Source organism: Mesoplodon bidens (genome assembly GCF_964165515.1).
Source record: "Mesoplodon bidens genome assembly, chromosome: 1".
NCBI lineage: Eukaryota > Metazoa > Chordata > Mammalia > Artiodactyla > Ziphiidae > Mesoplodon > Mesoplodon bidens.
This window is the reverse complement of record NC_138176.1, coordinates 218,400,006-218,417,346: the sequence shown is the minus strand read 5'-3', so window position 1 is coordinate 218,417,346 and position 17,341 is coordinate 218,400,006. Positions and strand designations below refer to the sequence as shown.

The following is a 17,341-nucleotide window of genomic DNA, read 5'->3' as shown; positions in this document are numbered from 1 at the left end:
AACCTCTCCTCCATTTTGAAAGAATGCATTATTTCGGTCTTGGTTTGTCAAACCTTAATGTACTCAGGGATCACCTGAGGACCTTGTGAAATGCAGATTCTAATTTACAGTCTGGGGCAGGACCTAAGATTCTGCATTTCTAACAAGCTTCTAAAGGATCCCAATGCTGCTGATCCAACAGCCTGGCTTTGAGGAGCAGGAACACAGAGAACAAAGGTATGGCCCCAGCTGATCCAATCAGACAGGATGCTCAGGAGGCACCTGAGATGGTCCCCATAATCCGTCTCTGTGTTTCAAAGTTTTCATTGTGGCTACTTGTCTGCGATTTTATAAGTTTTTTAAGGAAAAATGAAACATTGGGCCTAGGCCTAATTTTGTTCTGAGCTAATTATGAGACCAGGGAGATGTTGATCAAAGGGGACCCACTTCCAGTTATAAGATGAAGTTCTGGGGATGTAATGCACAGCATGTTGACTATAATTAACACTACCCTCTCACATACTTGAAAGTTGCTAAGAGTTGATCTTAAGTGCTCTCACTACACTCAAAAAAGGTAACCAACATGAGGTGATGGATGTGTTAATTAGCCCAAGTGCAGTAATCATTTCACAATATATATCAAATCATCACATTGTATACTTTAAATATGTATAATTTTTATTGGTCAGTTATACCTCAGTAAAGCTGGAAAAATTAATTTTTTTTTTGCAAAATAGTTTTTCAAGTTGCTGGATTAAATTATTTTTAATGTCTTTTCTAGCCCCAAGGCCCCTTAGCTCATAAATGATAGAACACTCTGAAGTGGGTTTTTGTGATGACAAATATGAGCTGCCTTTTTTTCTATTTCTTAAATTTCCTCACTATAAGTGTTCTTCTTTTTCTCCTTTAATCAGGTTTCCTATTCATTTCTCAAGGACGTTGAGAAATATTTCTCTTTTGCTTTAAGAATAGCATTTAATACTCTTCTGTTCCGAGCTCTTTTTATGAATATTTATATGCCTATGAAGGCTACTAATCTATTATTACAAAACCTGTACTAAGTGTCCAGCCATATTTACCTGCCTTTTTATTTTAAAGAAAGTGAAGAAAAGCCAAAAACAAAGTCTCATGGTGCTGTAAATGTCTTTTTTTTTAAATATAAAATTGTCTGAAGTCCCTGAAACATGATAATATAAGTACAAACTGTCATATTGTATACCTTGGTTTGGAATAAGCTGTGAAATAAAACTTGTACAAGACAGCTGTTCTAAAATTTAGATTTTCTTAAGGAGGCAAAATTATTGGCATGGTTAATCCCCTTAAAGAAATTTTTGTTTGCTTAATTGAAACAACTGTTAAAACTTCCTTAATGGAAGATTTTCCTAAGAGTTTAGACTCTAATAAAAGTCCTAGATATGAATAAGCCTGTTTATGGACTAGGAGACATACTGACAACCTTAGGTTTTTTTCCCAACTTTGTGGTACATTTTAGTAAAAATACTTTTCTAAATACTAATACATAACATGGTCTGTGGCCTGTAAAGTTTACAATCAGAGGTTCTAAAGATAGAGAACATTTTGTAGCATCCCAATACTAGCTACCAGGGCACTTAAAACTGACCCTGGAGCCCAGATATGTCATGAAACCAATTCTGGTCAGCCAGATTCTTTGTGCGTTTCTGCATCTTTCCCATGGCCAAAGTTTCCATTGATTTTTTTTTTTTTTTTAATTTATTTATTTTTATTTTTGGCTGTGTTGGGTCTTCGTTTCTGTGCAAGGACTTTCTCTAGTTGTGGCAAGTGGGGGCCACTCTTCATCATGGTGCGCGGGCCTCTCACTGTCGTGGCCTCTCTTGTTGCGGAGCACAGGCTCCAGACGCGCAGGCTCAGTAGTTGTGGCTCACGGGCCCAGTCGCTCCGCGGCACGTGGGATCTTCCCAGACCAGGGCTCGAACCCGTGCCCCCTGCATTGGCAGGCAGATTCTCAACCACTGCGCCACCAGGGAAGCCCGTTTCCATTGATTTTAAAAGAATTTCTCATCAGCTGCCGGGAATCTGATTGAATAGATACAACTGGTCACCTCTTAGCCAGATATTTGTGTTCCCCTGAGTTTAAACTTGATTAAAATCATTGGTTTCTCAGACATAGAAAACAAATTTATGGTTACCAAAGGGGAAAGGAGGGGGAGGGATAAATTAGGAGGTTGGGATTAACAGATACACACTACTACATAAAAAATATGAAACAACAAGGACCTACGGTATCACGCAGGGAACTATATTCAGTATTTTGTAATAACCTAGAAGAAAATAATCTGAAAACAAATATATATATATATATATATATATATATATAGAGAGAGAGAGAGAGAGAGAGAGAGACAGAGACAGAGACAGAGAGAGAGAGAGAGAGAGGACTGAATCACTGTGCTGTACACCTGAAACTAACACGACATTGTAAATCAACTATACTTCAATTAAGAAAAAAGAAAAAAAATCGTTGGCTTCTGAGATATGGTTTTATTCCCTGTGATATGAGACTAAGGATGATTTTACTTTCAAATTATTAATGGTAATATTGTGGTTATTACACTCAGTTCTTCCTGGAATAGATGCCTGAGCTGGCTGTAGTCAGGCTCACGGCACACTGAGATCTCAGTTGACCTGGGTCCCAAGCACCTCTGCTGTGCCGACTTCTCTGCCATGACCCCACCATGGGGTGCCAGAGCCTGCTTCCGTAAGCCCCAGAGAGCTGATTGTCCACGCCTCTTCCCAGCTACACGATCAGTTATCCCGAGTGGTAGCTTGTAGCGGGCCAGGGTGAGAGTATTTTCACCACCGAAATTGGCACCCTCTATAAAGTCGTAGATTTTCCTCCCATCCCCAGCCTCTGAGAACCAGTTGTTAGACCTTCAGTGGCACCCTGCTGCTCTTAAAGGCAGAATGCTATCCAGTATGACTAAAGTCCCTGAATTTCCTTACCTGTGGTCTCATCCAGTGCCAAGAAGGAGCACCCTTATCTGAGAATGTTTGCAAGTTTCTTCCTGACAGTATCAAAGGAAAATTCACTTTAAAAAGTAGGAAAGGTGTAAGCACAACTTTTGATAAAAAGAATTTATGAAAATGCCCCTTGTCCCTGTGAGTGGACTTAGCTTAGTGTTCTTAGTTTTAAACGGTTCTCTCTTAAATGCCTGAACTCATTAGCTCCAATTAGCCTGCCTCTCTACGCGCTGAGGCAGCAAGAATACCAAGTGTAAACTCATTTTAAGCACAAACGTGCATTATAAATGGCGGAAACACTCCAACTGTTTAAGAGTTTTCAGCGTTAAGATTCTAGGTTTTAAATGTCTCCTTGAGACAGTAAATTCCTTAGACATCTGAGAAGATATATTTTAAAAGCTCTGAATGGTTTGAAGGGATAGGAGTACTTTGGCCTTTGTTGAATAGTTATAGTTTTAATCAAATTGCTTTACTGAATGCAAGTATGCGTGCATACGGATGTGTGTGTCTTTGGTTAAAAGAGACAGAAAAACTTTGATTAGAAAATGAAAGAGCCATCTCACAGGCAGCTCCAGTGCAGATGAAGAATGTTCCACAGCTTTAACTTAAAAAATCCAGAGTTGGATTTCCAAGGTATATATTTTTTAAATTTTTACTTTATATTAAAATACAGTTGATTTACAATGTTGTGTTAGTTTCAGGTGTGCAGCAAAGTGATTCAGTTATACAGATACATATATCTATTCTTTTTCAGATTTTTTTCCCATTTAGGTTATTACAAAATATTGAGTAGAGTTCCCTGTGCTATACAGTAGGTCCTTGTTGATTATCTGTTTTATATATAGTGGTGTGTATATGTTAATCCTAAACTCCTCCGAGGTGTATTTTAAGTCAGGCCCTATGATGTGCAAAATTGTGCATATGTGGAAAGATGCTTTTCAGAAGTCCTGTTGATAGGTATCTTGTGCTGGAAAGAAGGGGTTTGGTTTCAAAATTAAAGGTGCTGTTCTTCCCTTTTATGATCTTCTGTCCATCCATCATTATTTGCTGTGCATGGGTCTTTGAATCATTGCTTGCTGATATGGTTCAAATGCAAAGATGAAACAATGAAGATATTCTCTAAATTCTACTGTCACAGGTACCTGCCAGAAATGCTGAATCCATTCATAAACAATCCTATTCATAGGGGTTTCTTTAGTAATTATAATTCTGTTATCACTCAGTTTGTTTATAATTTTTTTTTCAGGGAATTGAGGTCCTTTTTGCTTTTAAGGTAGCATGCTTCTTCTGAAGATTCTTCTATTTCAAGAGCTGTGCTGTTCTTTAATATCCATAATGTAAATAGGATGTAAATAGTACATATATTATTTAGTACTAAAAGTATTTCAATAATTATTCATCCACAAATCTTCTTATGGTAGTTGAGCATTATTATCCTCAGAGATTAATGTAATTATACATACAGGAAATTTATATACTAACTTTATTTCTCTGTCAGTATCAAAGTGCTTTCTGTAAATATTCAGAAATGAATTAAATGACTCAAGGCAACCTAATGATTATCCTTCTAAAGCCTAAATACCTAGCTTGAGCCTGACACTAGAAAAGTAAAGTGATGGTAATAAAACTCTAATTTGCAAATGACTCCTAAGTGTTCACCCTTTCCACTCTTGACCTTCTGCAGTCTATCCTCCGTATAGAATCAGAGTAGCATTTTTAAAGCATGAAAAAGATCACATCACTTCTTGGCTCAAAACCCTGACTGAGTTTCCCATTGTAATTAGAATGAGGACTCTACTCTCCCAGAGCCCTCCCTTCCTTTGAATCTACCTCCCTCTTCTTTCTTCCTCCTTCAGCTACTTTTGTCAGACACTGTGACCTCAGGGCCTTTGCACTTGATGTTGCTTTGGCCTGCAACACTGTTCCCCCTTATTTTCCTCTGAACTGGCTTCTCTTCTTTAGCAGGTCTCAATCAAAGTCATCTGCTCAGAGAAATTCACCCTCACCATTATATGTAAAATACCCCCATCCAATTAACACTTTATTGCATTACCTTATTTTACTTCCATGCATACTTACTAATTTACCCATTTTGATATTTTCCATCTCTTCTTGTTGCTAGAATGTAAGTCTATGAAGTGATTATTCCTTGTTCACAATCATGTCCCTCGTACTTAGAATGACAGAAGATCAATATAGGCAAAGGCATCAGGGAGATGGGAGAAAAGCAAATTAAAGGAACCATAGGGATTCAGATCGGCTGGATTAGTGGGTTCATGTAGTAAAAATCACATCCATCTCTGAAAGAGATTCTACAGCAAAAACTTTGTTAACAATGGTAAGATTGTGAAATAGACAATGTGAAACACAAGTCTCAGATGTTGAGGAAGAAGCAGTATTTCTCAAACCTTTGGTCTCAGGATTCTTTTACATTCTTAAATGCCATCTCAAATCCCAAAGGGCTTTTGTTTATGTAGGTTTTAATGACCATGGATGTTTACATTAGAAATGAAACTCAGAAAATTTAAAAATATTTATTAATTCACTTACAATAGCAAATAATACACCCATTATATGTTAACATACATACTACATGCTTTTGAAAATAAATTGTATTTTGGAAAACTAAAAAAATATATACTGAGGGAGTGGCATTGTTTTACATGTGTGTAAGTCTCTTTACTGTGTGATTAATAGGGGAGAACTGCATTGTCATGCCTCAGTCTCTAGGCAAATCACAATTATTGTAGCATCTGGAGAACTCGACTGTACATTTGTGAAAGAATGAGAGTAAAAAGTAAAATGCTGTCTTAGAATTATTATGAAAATGGTGTTGACCTTGCAGATCCCCTGACTGGACCCCATTAGAGAACTGCTGATCTGGGGTTTGAGTAAGACCTAAACAGCAGGCATTTCGTGTCCCAGCTGCTACTCACGTGTCACAGGATTCAGTATGCACCTGGTCTGTTAAAGTACGAGGTGCCCTCAACTTAATGAGATCGTGTCCCCAATTTTGGAAATCAATCTTCAGAAACGTTAGATACATTTTTCTATACAGGCAGGGTTCTTCATCAGTATTACCTTCCTAGGAAGAGCTCACAGCATTCAGTTTAACGCCTTTGCTCCTTTAAGACAACCCTGAGTGTGTCCTGCTGTAGACCCTGGCCACTGCATGATAACGTTTCTTTGAGAAGACCCATCCTTGGTTCCTGTTTGAGATGCCACAGTCACATTTCCCCCCGCGGGGAAACTGCGAACTTTGTTTCAATTTGCCCACATTGTCTTCAGTACACTGTAGTGGAAGTGTCCTATCCTTTCAGCCCGAGCTGCTTGCAACGCGACAACGGTGGTGTTGAAAGCATTGGTTTGGGAATACAGAAGATTCCGGTCGAGACCTTGGCTCTTTGACATACTAGCCACATAACCTGGGAAGAAAGTTACTTATCTTGACGTTTTGTTTTCAGGCAGGTTGAAAGGTACCGAAAGCGTGAGCCTCAGTTTTCTCATAAGGTTGCTTTGAAGCAAGAGGGAAGGGATATGGGAACAGATGTATATGTATAACTGATTCACTTTGTTATAAAGCAGAAACTATTTTTTTTAAAACAGAGTAAATGAGAAGAGAGAGCAGCGAAAACTCTGAGTGATTAGAAATGGGTTATTTAAAGGAGTGTAAATAACGCCTCAGAATTTTTAAAGCTTCCCCAGGTGGTTCTCAAGTGCAGCCAGTGCTCAGACCCAGTGATGGAATAAATGATTAGATACTTTGGTGGAATGCCATAGAGAAAGAAACTAGGGTGATGATAGAATGGAGCTGCTGAATTATCCCAGTTTTGCCTGAAGACGAACACAGCACTTCATTGGATAGCTACAGCAAAAGCCTTCCCTCTGTGCCGGTACACACAGTTATATTCCAATTTGTCAAAAAATATGCTTTGTAGGTTGATTATATAAATCAATTGATCTTTACCCAGGGCTTGGTGATCTTCTTTTGGCTGGGGTTACAAAAGCCTGGGTTGTAAATGATCTCTTAAAATACTAAGTGATATCGCAATAGTTTTGTTTTAAAGCTACCTAGAAATTATTTAGCCTTACAGTTCTGGGACTAATGACTTTCACTGAGCAACAGAGTAATAGACATGTGCTTGTGTTGATATTACTGTTCTCTGTCTAAAGGCTTGTTCATTAGATCATGACTGTGGTCTTAATTGGAGGCTGTTAATACGTTAAGGATGGTGTTTTTGAGTCTGGCAATGTGATAAATTGTGTCTGTTTCTATTCCCTGAGGCCAATAGATTTTTGGTTTTTAGAACTCATTAAGCAGCCCTAGGGAAGACAATTAAAGTCACCACCAGCGTGGGCTCAGAAAGGCACACCACCATAGAAGGGGTGCAGACTTTGAAAGCAGACCATTTCACGTCTGATCTGTAACTTGCTATTGAAGTGAGCAAATTACTCCAGTTTTCTGAAACTGAGTCCTCTCATCTGTAAAATGGGCCAAACAAGAATAATACAACACAGAACTATAGGAATTGAGTGAGATAATACAAGTAAAAAAATTAATGCATGTGCCTCTGAAATAATTAACCCTTAGGCGAAGGAAGTATAGTTATTTCCCTTGATTCCATTATCCTTATTTATCAATTATAAGTTTGTATTATTTCTTTCTAGGGTAGCACATATTCAACCCAGGTCTAGTGCTGGGATCAAGAGATCAGTTCCCATTGACTGTCTTTCCATTTTTCAGAATGATGGTACAGTTATTTTTGTATTTTGGAGTTGTGGAGAAATAGAGGAAGGGGAATGAAAGCAGTACTGGAGGTTTAACCTGACCCAAAAGCTATTAATATGGATACATGATATTTGAGTCGAATGCTCTGTGTATTGAAATGTTAATAATATTCTCATGTGAGGCTTTGGAAGTCAGCAGGAACAGAATTCTCAACTTATAATGAGCAGCTGTTTAGCAAATTATTAGTTAATGTCTTCAGTGCCTCTAAAACACATTTTTAGATTCTGTTTCTGCAGTGCAGAGAGGTCCTTTATTCTTTACCTCAGTTTTAAAAATAGCTAAATATCTATTAACACTGAAAAAAAATTTGGTTTTAGATTGTACAGCTCTTTGGAAGTTTGTCTTATTTGTTTTAGGTAAGTGCCCAGGACAAGACTTGACTCTGAGATGCAGTGTAAGATACCTGATGGGGTCTGACCAGTGCTGCCTTTCCCAGTCTAGTGTCCCTTTCAGGAGGATCCAGAGGTAAAGAGTATGAAAGGCAGAAGAGTTTATGCTCAGAACAGAGATAGAGAGACCTCTTTGACTTCATGAAAACTAGACCTCAGTTTTAGCATCTCTTATTTTCAGTAGAGCCTGTATCTTTCAGTGACTCTCTGACAAAGGGAGGGAGTGTCTAAAGATATTTTTGCTCTTCAGTATTTTTTCACCTGCCTGTAATAGATCTCTGTAAGAGTTGGAAAGGGAAATGGAATACAATGTGGGTAATGTCAGAGATACCCAGAGTTATGTGACTCTGGAGCCACATTTGCTGTCACCATTAACTTAAAGAACCACATGACTCCTATATGACTGGTAGAATTTAGTATAATGGTGTATTCATATAGTGAAATTAGTAATCTTAAAGGGCCACCAATTAAACATAAAGGGACCGATGTGACAAGAGGGCTGTGGTGTGAACATCATTGCCTTAGAGAAATGGAAAACTCCTACGATTAGATGCATCCAAACTAAGAGTGCTTACACTTTTCTTAATGTGATCTCATTTGGCTTGGGAATCTCTAGAATGTTCTTGTGTATATCATTTGCATAATATGTTTTGACATGTGAAAGGTGATCATGTTTACCTAGTAAAGATCAAGATAGCACATCACACTCAATAATTATTGGATTATTTTTAGATAGTGCTCAGGCTTCAGGGTTAACTCTGCTTTTGTGAAGAGAACTACCTGTAGTTATCCATTTGTAACTGGTGTATCGAAGACTTAACAGACAGCACAACATGTAATGACATCTTTTCCCCTCTCCAATCATATTTAGCTACTACATTCTGTTGAGTATCATTGTTCATCCCTTAATCATGTTTGGAAGATCCCTTAGCTTCACAATAACTTTCAGATATTACAAAGGTTATTTTGGGTAGGATGTGGCAGTTGAAACAAGCAATGCTCCCTCTGACGCCACCTAGAAACAAGCCGAACGTGTTATAAAAATCACATTTGAAAACATCATCAAGCTGTGACAGTAATAACAACACGAGAAACTAAAATTCCAGAGAAAGGAGGACGTTTCAGAGTGGAGCCATCAGGAGCCTGTGGATTTTTCCTTTTCAGGCATTTGGTGATTCTGAGAGTAGGTTGAAGAACAGGTATTTGCCTGAACACGGGCTGCTGCTCCTCAGAAGAAGAAAAAGTAGCAGAGCTTTCAGCCGTTGTGTTGGATGGACTGAGAAACTGAGACTTCAGGGACCTCAAATCAATGGGCACTTTTTCTCAGGAGAGAATTGCTGAATCCTGACCTGGACAGGAGGCGAAAGAACCAGGCCAAAAGCTTATATAAAGCAGACTGAAACCTCCCACGGTTTCACAGTGTTTAGGAAACCAGGGAAAGGAACCAAAACCAGGCATGAGCCATAGCCCTAGAGGGAGTGCTGAATTGACAATGAGGGACTAAAAAGCCATTTCTCACCTGGGGGCGATTACAGATTCTCTCTGTAGCTAGAAGTCTGAGTATCTGTCTTTGCTAAACACAAGGTGGCAGCTGCCAGGCCCAGAACCCAGCAGAGATTTTGGTTTTCATGTGTAGCTGAAATGACAAACTTAGAGAACAGAAGGGACTCAAACTCATGGCTGGTCTGTCTCTAAAGACATTTGCCAGACGTTGAAGCTGAGGCCCAGTACAAAAGCGGTCAAGGACCGCATCCTTTCAAGGAGTGAGAAGCAAAGACCAGTTAGGCTCTCAGTTGAAAGTTACGGAAGGCCATACCCTACAACACAGGTAGACTGAGTGTCTTAGTTTGCTAAGGCTGCTATGAAAAAGTGCCACAGACTGAGCGGCTTTCACAACAGAAATTTATTTTCTCACATTTCTGGACTCTGAAGTCCAAGATCAAGGTGTTGGCAGGGATGAGGTCTTCTGAAGCTTCTCCCCTTGGCTTGAAGATGGCCACCCTCCCACTGCCTCTTTACATGATCATCCCTTTGTGTTTGCACCCCTGGTGTCTCTTCCTCTTCTCGTCAAGTTACAGGTCCCATTGCATGAGCGCCCCATCCTAGTAGCCTCATTTTAACTTAATCACCCTGTCACCCATGATAGTCACATTCCGAGGTACTGGTGCTTAGGGCTTCAATATATGAATCTGGGACTGGGGAAGCGTGGGATTGGGGGTAGAGGGGTTGGGGAAGTGGAGATTCAGCCTACAACACCGAGTCTTACTAGAATTCCAGACTAGCTCTGTCCCAAATCAATCCCTGACTTGATGACAAGAGCAACCCCTTCCCCATAACATGATGTAACAAAGCATAACAAAGGAAAGACATGTCTGAAAGAAAATATTATCTGGAGCTCTACAGATGATTGACATTTAAAAAGTTACTAATTACCTTCATAACCAGAAGAATAAATCCCATTCCTTATTTAAGCGTGTTTAGGTGCAAATGAATATCTACAATTCTCATCTGTGACCTGTTTCACTCGTAAGTACTCTAGACCAGACCATAAACATGCATATGAATTACGTGGGAACCTTGATGAAATGAAGACTCTGATTCAGTATGTCTGGAATGAGCCTGAGATTCTGCATTTATATAACAAGCTTCTAGGGGACAGTCCTCAGACCATCCTCCTAACCAGCTACAGACCAGTAGGTGATGAGTGTGTACACTGGAGTTTCAGAAAAATTGCCCAATAAATAATGTTTAAGATCACTTCCAGCTCTGACATTCTGTTAACTTTAAAAAAAATTCTTTTCCAAAGGAAGACTTATTCTATCACTTGACCATTGCACAGTGCATTTTTGTGAACTTGTATAGGATTGGGAGTTTATGAGGCTCACACTCAAAAAAGCTCATTTATTTTAGAGCAGTAGTTCTGAACTTTGGCTACGCATTGGAATCAAGTGGGGAGTGAGCATTAAAAAACACTGATGCTGGAACAGACCCTTCCCTCAGAGATTCTGATGTAATTATTCTAGAATGTAGCCTGGAAATTGGCATTAAAATTATGCCAGATGATTCCAATGTGTTGTCAAGATTAAGAACAACTGTTTTGGGGTAGCACTTTTATTTGTTTTTTTATTTTTACTAAAATAGTACTGGACCTGCTTTGACCACCCACCTCATTTACCAGGCCCATTTCTGGTAAAAGTAAGTAAATGTCGATCACAGCCCACCTGCAAAGGAAGTAGGATTTACCCACGGTTGATAGTTGAAGAACTTTTTCTCGGGAATTTTTTATCATCTGGAGCTAGATAATTACTGCTCCTTATAGGCTGGTCATGTGATTTCTACTTTGCCAGAGTCTTCTACAATCCCTATTGTCTCTTACACCCAGTTCACTTCTTTCACTAATTTAACCTGCTTGGCGCCTTTGGGTATGTGAGTTTGTAACACTATCTCTACCATACTAATTAGTGAGATAGTAAATTAGAGATTAAACATGTTCAAGGAGAAATTTTAAATGTACTTCTCAGGCATATTTCAGTTAAAAATTTCACATTGCGTAGGTAGTTTTTCTAGATTAGCTCTAAGACCCCTTCCATCTCTAATATTCTGTGGTCTAAATTGTTGGCATTTATGCATGGATCATTTTCTCCATCCACGTTGGAAAATCAATATCTAGTGGCTGATAGGCTTTAGACAATTGAAAATGCTTAACAATTATTATTGCATATTTTGACTCTTAACCATGTTATTAGTATTGCCTATAGGAATACGAAGTCTTCTTAATCTCTGAGATTGCCAGTGTTTATAATAGTGGCTGGGTCATAATAAGTAGTTAATGCATGTTTGTTAACATTAAAATACTGAATTAGGATTTAATATGACCTATTTTGCTTCATTTCTTCATAGCCATAAACTGAATTCAAAATTTCCTTTACAACCAATGGGAGGTCTAAGTTATGCTGGCCACTGAAACAAATGTAAACATCCAAATTCAGTGTCTTAACACAATGGACGTTTAGCTCTTATCATTGTGGTGGACAGACTTCTAAGATGGCCCCAAGGTACCACCCCATGTTGTACATGTTTTACATAATCTGAAGATCTGAAGTGCAAGAAGGTTTGATGCAAACGAGATTATTTATTGCTGGATTTGAAGATGGAGGAGGCCACACGGCAAGGAATGAGGGCCGCCTCCAATAGTTTATAGCAGCCTCCAGCTGACAGCCATCAAGATAACAGGGCCCTCAGTGCTAGAGCTGCAAGGAACTGAGTTCTGCTAACAGCCCGCGGGAGCTGGCAGCTGACCTTTCCCTAGACAAGTTTTCAGATGAGGATGCGGCCAGCTGCCACCTTGATTTGAGCATTGCATGTAGGACTGGATGGGACAGCCTGGCCATACCAGGCCTGGATTTCTGACATACAGACTGTGAACTAATAAGTGAATGTTGTTTTAAACAGCTAAGTTTGTTGTTATTTTTTACACAGCACTAGAAAGCTAACCAATCATTTGATAGCCTAGTACTGGTAGTGATGGATGGTGGATGGCTTTCTTTTATGTGGTCATTCTGGGACCAGGTGCAGCTCTGCAGTCACCTAAAGAGACAATGGAGAGGGCATTCTAGGTCCACTTCTGAAAAACCCAGTTTAGATGCGGCAACCATCACTTATATTTTATCGATGGGAACTAGTTACATGGTGTTAATACAAGGCATCCTAGGAAATATAATCCTGACTGAGCAGCTTCCTCTCCAAAAATTCATATTGTGCAAGAGGGCTAAACATTTCTGTTGCAGTCAGATTTCCATGTGTTTGAATATTAAGGCAATTCTATATCTCATTCCAAGTGGAACAAGTAAATGGGGTGATATTGTATATTTTAATTTGAGATACAGAAAGAATAAGAGTAATGCATTTATTAGAAAAAAGGGATGTGTTTCAATGACACATTCATTATCAGAGATCTTATCAGGTATGACAATAGTCTGAGGAAAGAATCTGGGCTTTCTCCCTGCCCCGAGGTATTCCTCCACTATTGCCAACATCTTCCATTCCGCCTTCCAGGGGAAGGTTGCTCCTTCTTCACCTACCAGTGAGGTCCAGGCCTGGACACCCTGGTGCACAGCATCATGGCAGCACGGCCTTCCCTTCTGTGGATCTTGTTACCCAACGGTATCCTAGCACCACTCACCTATGAAAAATACAGCAATCACCCTCCTCCCTGGCTCAGGGAAGCTGTGTCCAGGCTCTTTGTAGCAAGGGTGACTCTTTCAATAAGTTGTCCCCCATGGACTAGAGTGCTGTGTTCAGCCACTGCAGTGGTAGCCCAAGTAGCCTCTTGCTTGGAAACAAAGTTTATGAACTAATCTATAAAGATTTGATGAAAGAGTGTCACTCACTCTATGCTACCTGATTTTCCTTTGGTTGTTTCTTTTTTTTTTTCAAGGTAAATTTAGTGCATAGAATGTTGAGCTTATGAAGTTGATAGAGAAGGAAATGAATTTGTTTTACAGGAACCTTAAGAAATATTCAAGACAGAATATATAATTTTCTACATGACCTCTTCTAGTAATTGATCTTTCTTGCTTTATTTGCTATCATAAAATCCAGACAAAAGGAAGTTATAAGAACTCTAAATGTGTAGTCAGGCAGACATTCTTATCTTCCAGGAAGGCACAGGGGACAGGGAGGGGTATGGTGAAGAAAAACAGAGAGAAGAACTGCTAATAAGACCAAAAAAGGGAAAATGAATTCCTAAGGAAGGCCAGTAAATCTCAGGAGGCATGACATTGCCGATGAACTGGAATATTCCAGATGCTACAGTGACAGCCATTGCTTCATCCCTTTCTCACCAAGAGGTCTCAGCTAAATCTGTCCAGCGTTTATTTATGTTTTTTTTTTTTCAGTGACATATTCCTCCCTCTGGTCTTGTCTCCCTGTCTCTCTGCTTCCTCCCATCTTTCCTCTGTCATCTCTTCTCTCTCTCTTTTGTCTTCTTTCTTGTTTCCCCTCCCCCATCACTTCCTCTCTTCCTCCTTCCCTTTCTCTCTCACTTCCTCCCTCCTTCCCTCTCTGTGTTAAGTACTGTTCTAAGTGCTGAAAAGATGTCATACTCGTGACAACTTATGGGGTCTCTGATTAACCCCATGTTAAAGATAACGGACATAAAGGCAAAGAGGTTAAATAATTCTTCCAACGTGAGTCTGGGCCGAGTTGGGTTGATTCAAGGAGCTCCGATCATGTCACTCCTCTACTTGAACGCCTTGCTAGATTTCCTAGAAATTGCGTACAGCTCCGATTCTGTAACATGATAGATGGACCTCTACAACAAATGGCCCCCAACCTCTCTCCCCAAACACAGTCGGCTTTTGTCACATCCCTAGAGGCCCCCATGTTATAGCATCATCAGAATATTCACTCTTTTCCAAACACAGATGGGCTTTTACGACTCCATGCTGCATGCCTGATACATAACACGTTGCTTGCTTTGTGGCATCCTTCTTTACCTAAAACTCTTACGCATTGTTCAAAACCCAGACCACCTCTTTTGTGAAGCCTTTCCTGACACTTACAGGCTGAACTAGTTACTCTTCACTCAATGCAGACAGGAAAATGCTCACATTTCCATTATAGAATTTACGACATTGTCCTGGATTATTCATACATTTGCCCTGCCCACCAGACTCTGAAGTCCCGAAGAGAAGGAATGGGACCTTATTCACTGGCAAACCCAGTGTTTGCCACCTAGTTTGTGTTCACTGTGAAGAGGGTGGTATGATAACGCAAGAAAATCATCATCGATATGTAACCTATATGCTAAACATGAGTAGTACTGACCTTAAATATAAAGGTTTTAGAACTGTACATACATGCTGATTTAAACAAACATTTCCTATAAAAATTTGACTTTATACAATTTAAAATTGATTTATAATTTTGTCTTTCAGTTCCTCTAAATCAAGAGCTCTGCTAGTGATTTAAACATGCCATGATTTAATAAAATGTGATGTACATGTACTTTTCAAAAATACTTTTATTATGTAAAGTGAAATTCATTCTCTCCCCCCTTCACACACAAACACACACACACACACTGGAAATGGCAAACCAGTCTGTGAATATCTTTAGACTTTTTCATAGTATACACCTTTGTGTTAAAAAGCTTTTTTTCTATATAGTTTATTCATAGTTATTTAACATTTAAGAAATAAATGTTATACTGATAAAATCACTTTAAATTTAGGAGTTTAATGACTGTGTTGCAGGAATTGTCACTATTATTCTGCCTTTGTCCAACATTAGATTGCATAGTCTACACACACACACACACACACACACACACACACACACTATATGCAGTCCTACATATGTTTAACAGTTTCAGACTTCTTTCACTTTATTTCTAAATTCAAGCATATCCCTTTGGATAGTGTTATTTGGACGTCAAATATTTTCTTAAAATGATATATAAATACACACATATACATTAGTGTATGAGTTGCATGTATGTGAATATTTATTCACTGTATATATAGTTCATTCTGGTGTACATATGTATATATGTATATAGTGTTATGTAGATACACACACTATGTGTATAGTCTATATAAATATATACATATATGTATATATATGTGCACACACATACTGTATTTATATATCCCTTTGGATGATATTATTTGGATGTCAAATATTTTCTTAAGCTGATATATAAATATACACATATATACATGTGTGTATTAGTTGCATGTATGTGAATATTCCCTATATATGTAGTTCATTCTGGTATATACATATGTATATATGTATATAGTGTGTGCGTATATACATGCACTATGTATATGGTCTATATATGTATATATACATATACTATATTTATATATCCTTTTGGGTAATGTTATTTGGATATCAAATATTTTCTTAAAATGTATAAATATACACATATATATGTGTGTGTAGAATGTATGTGAATATTTATTCACTATGTATATAATTTATTCACTATGTATATAATTTATTCTAGTATACATATGCATATATGTATATAGTGTGTGTGTATATACACATGCTATGTATATAGTCTATACACACACACACACTGTATTTATATAGTCTATGTGTGTACACACACACACACACTATATGGTCCATTACAGCATGCTATGTATTAATATATAGTTTCCAAGTTTCCTCATCCTTTGAGGCCAGCTAATGATTTCCAGATAATGAGACTGAAGGTACGTCCGAACATTCTGGACCAAAGAACGTTAATGCAGCTACCAACCTGGAAGTGCTCTTAAACAGTGAGCTCTCTGTCCTGAAATCCTGAGCTGAGCATGTTCTGTAAATTGTGTTGTTTACTCTGTTGGGATCTCTCCTGTCATTATTCTGTGTGACAAAATAATGGTGAACAGTTTTGAGTCATGATGACTGACAGATTGTACAAGTGATAATGCTGGATCTGTCATAAAGAAACAAAGAAGTATGATTGCCCTTGCTGCACCTCCAAAGGGATTTTGTTAAAATGACCCCCTAAAATGTTGATCCATTATATGTTCCTGGGTTCCTCTCTCCCATCCCTCCCCGCAGCCCTCTGCTCTCCAGTTAAACACAGTGTTCTTGTATGTTGCTGTGTATTCATTTAACTTGTTCATCTCATCCTTACTTCAAATTTAGATATACTAGATTTAGGTTTTATGTTTTCTTCCTGCTTTTACTAGCTTTTTCTTAAGTGAGAAAGATAATTGTGACTTCTTTTTATCGGAAACATCTTTTTTCTTAAATAGAGAATCATAGACTCATAACTATACATTAGGGTCAATATCCATGGACAGGAAGGAGCACAGGTAGTTTGAAAGGTCCCCAGGTAATTCTAATGTACAGCCAGGGTCGAGGATCACCACCCACTAGAAGAAATATGTCTACTTATCATCTAAGGAGTTGATTTTTCACCTGGAATGCTTTTTAAACATATGAAAAGCTTCCCCAAATGACTAATTATTTTACACTATTATCCTCTCCCACAATCGAGAATTAGTTTTCAAAGGAATCTAGATGGTGGTATATCACAATTTGGCCCAGTATTCTCAAGAGAGAGAGATATCCTACAAGAGAATAAATATTTATAAGCATTCATGGAATGACATTCTCTATGCCAACTCTGTCCTTTCCCTGGAATGTTGAATGAGCTTTG

The 17,341-nt window shown here is 38.5% G+C and overlaps 1 protein-coding gene across 3 annotated transcripts in view; it reads left to right on the top strand.

Moving 5' to 3' along the window:
• INPP4B (inositol polyphosphate-4-phosphatase type II B) overlaps window positions 1–17,341 on the top strand; it is an 886,823-nt gene that overhangs the window by 615,021 nt on the left and 254,461 nt on the right. The window lies entirely within an intron of this gene.